The sequence below is a fragment of the Limulus polyphemus genome, unplaced genomic scaffold (genome assembly GCF_000517525.1).
Source record: "Limulus polyphemus unplaced genomic scaffold, Limulus_polyphemus-2.1.2 Scaffold2163, whole genome shotgun sequence".
Taxonomy (NCBI): Eukaryota; Metazoa; Arthropoda; class Merostomata; order Xiphosura; family Limulidae; genus Limulus; species Limulus polyphemus.
The window spans coordinates 92,832-96,338 of NW_013667773.1; positions in this window are offsets into that span (position 1 = coordinate 92,832).

Genomic DNA, 3,507 nt, shown 5'->3' on the forward strand with positions numbered 1-3,507 from the left:
ATAATTAGATTTGTTTAAACATTTGTTTAACAACAAGTTAAAGCTTGGAATGGTCTATTCTTTCATTGGCGGATTGCTACAAGTTCTTCAAATAACTATAGAATGATAAGTTTCTTTTTGGTGAGTGTAAAACACGTAAATACACCAGTTTGATTTTCTATACCTCACTAGTATGAAGGCTTGGTTTGGTCTGATATTTCATTGGTGGTAGTGTCCAGGGTCACTGATGAGGAGTGGAATTCTCCGAAACTAGTCTGGCTCGTAGACACACACCCCAATGAAAGAATAGACCATTCCAAGCTTTAATTTGTTGTTAAACAAATATTTAAACAATTCTAATTATTGAATTATATATCTGTTTGTTTGCTTAGCACAAAGCTATACTATGTGCTATCCGTGCCTTGCCCCTGCAGTATCGAAACCCAAATTTTAGCGTTATAAGCCCTTAGACAGGTAGCCGACTCTATTAGTTCAAACATGTTACAAAAATAAACTTACATTTTTGTAGCAATCTTTGTTTAGCATATATGCCAGACGTAAAATAAATTATCATTATGAGAAAAAAATGACTTCTTCCAGAAGACATTATCACACCAGGGGACATAAAAGCTATTAGCTTGAACGTGTAATGAAAAATAAGAATTTTGAACAAATGATTAAGTCCCGAAACCACGTTCAAAATAATCCAAGTGATATCTACGTAAGAAAAAAAAACATTGTGTTTATAAAAGGATGTTTACCTATAAATATGTTTAGAAAAATAAACTTTTGAAAATTATTGTATCTTCAAAGTCACCTCCAGCATGAGTGACAACTATACGGCATGGTACTTTTATAACAAGTAAGAAAAAAAGTATTCCCTCTACAGACAATATCACCTCATAAATTTTATGAAAAACAAATATAAAAAAAAAATTACACTTTCAAAGACACCGTCATTACACAACAGAGCTTCGTTATGAGAAGAAAGAAATTGGGTTTCTCCACTCCTGTTGACCCAGAAGGGGCCGTAAAAGCTGTTAGCTTGAAAATGTGAAAAAAATAGAAGCATAAAGAAATATATTCATTTGCGAAACCTCCCACAACGTAACATATGTGACGTTCATATAAGAAAAAATTTGTGTTTCCAATGTTATTTACTTACCATGGAGCACAAAAATCTACTATCTCTGACATGCTAGTAAAAAAAAAAAAAAATTAAATAATAAAACTCGTATTACCATACCATCCCCAGACTCGCGTATTTGACAATCGTATACTAGGGTTTCATTAGAATAAACTGAAAATAAGATGTCCCCCAGGGCCACTTGCTCAGTATTGGCCATAAATGTTGTGAAACTAAATATTATCAAAAATAATTGCACTTTAGAAGTTATTCTCAGGTTAACATGCAAAAATAATCATTGAAAATAATATTCCCATAACACCCATTAGCTTAAAAATGTGAAAAACTATCCAAAAACAACAACAAAAAATTGATACTTCTGAAACAACCCTCAAATTAATGTATGTGTCATTCACACAACAGGGTATCAATATATGAAGACAAAAATAGAGTTACTCAAAGGCTGTCTATTCACAAGGGTGGTGTAAACCTATTAGTATTAGCTCCAAAAGTGCACTAAAATCTAAACTGTAAAATAATATTACACTTACGAAGTCACTCATCGTTTAATACACGTGACAGCTACACAGCAGAGTATCATTTTTAAGAAGTCAAAACCTGGATGACCCCAGGTCGTTTAATTTCAAATGTATTTGAAAATGTTCCGAAAAGTGGAAAAAAAAGTCATATTTTTTAAGCTATCTTCAGAAGGATATTTGTGACAGCCGTGAAACAGTGCTTCATTAAAGAAATAAAATTTGTTTTTAATGTTGTATAATTTTCACGCAAAGCTACGCTACGAGCTGTCTGCACATAACTATTCCCAATTTTGAACCGATAGAATATACAGAAGGCAGCTAGCCAGTAGTACCCATCATCAACACTTGAGCTACTGTGGTTTAACTGAATAGAGGTATTTGGCTGTTATATTTGTAGCGCACCTTCGGTCTCAAAGTACAGTATTTTTTTTGTGGTAAACGGATTCTCAGTACAGGTATGTTAAATATGTAGTGTATCTGGAGTCGTTTATAGCAGTGTTTCTCAATAACCAGTCCGTCCCAACTACTTTGCCGGTTAGTGAAATTTCACAAAAACAAAAATGAAAGAATATCCATGTGTAATTTTTTTCGTTGTTCATGCATTTTAGTGATCTGCTATAACTTAGGAAGACAGTGAGCCGGCCTGTGTTGTCGAAAAGATTAAGACACGTTGTCTAGAGGCGTTAACTTTAGTAATTACGTTTTATTTTATTTGTAAATTCGTGGGAAATTATTTTAAGCTTCGAGATTACTTGTGCATTATTTGTATAACAACAATAAGGTTTATTTTTTCAACTTTGACTTCCTTTTTATATACATATAGCAGTTATGTGCTAGGCAATTAAAATTTTTGTGTATGTGTCTTAAATTTCACGTTACCAGATGAATTTACCTTTAAATTTAACAACTTCTAAGGTTATTTTAATTACTATTTTAACTCTAGGGTTACCGATTGACTATCGGCTTTTTAAATATTTTTTAAATCAGTAGGCATCAAATTATTTATGGATCCATGACTTTGCTGATATCAGGGTCACTTATAGTCTTATAACATACTTGGCTCACAAACAAATATTGCAATTAATCCAATATTTTATAATCCCCTAAGTATTTCACACTCTCACTTTTTAGTCAGTTCTTTACACTAAGTACAACAAACAGAGTATTCAATACGGAGTCTTGCATTACAGAAAATTGAAACTTTTATATATATATATATATTTTTATTCATGATGACTTTAAACTTTTATTCGATTACCTAGCATGTTTGTTTTAGGTTTGTACGCCTGAAAAATTTAAAGATTGTGGAAAATAGCAATATAATTTATATTATTGAACACTGCAAGTTTAATTCCAATAATCTCTTAAATTACAACTACACGTTTGGCGTGAAAAGCAAATTAAAGTAATTAGTTAATTGGGTTTCTACTCTTTTGCATAGTGCTCTTCTGCATATCATCTGTCACTAGGGTGTAGGATAGCATTAGACGTCAGGCGATCCTGCTATAACGTTACAATTTGTGTTTTTACAGGCAACGATCAAGGTCTTTAGAACAGTGGGTAATATCTAAGGACCTTGACCCACAATGAGATGTTGACGTGTATGAAACCTTGTCTCGATCTGTGCTAGGGTATCATCACTGCTAGTCTAATCTTAGAGATATAATCATTATAAACATTAATTTAGGTAGTTAAATTTATTTAATATTTCTTCATACCTTCGTGTTCCGATCATTATAAAGCGCAAATTCAATTTATATTACATTAGTTCAACTATAAATACTACATAATTAATGGGTATAATTGTTTGTTTATTTTGAATTTCATTCAAAGCTACACGAGGGCTATCTGCGCTAGCCGTCC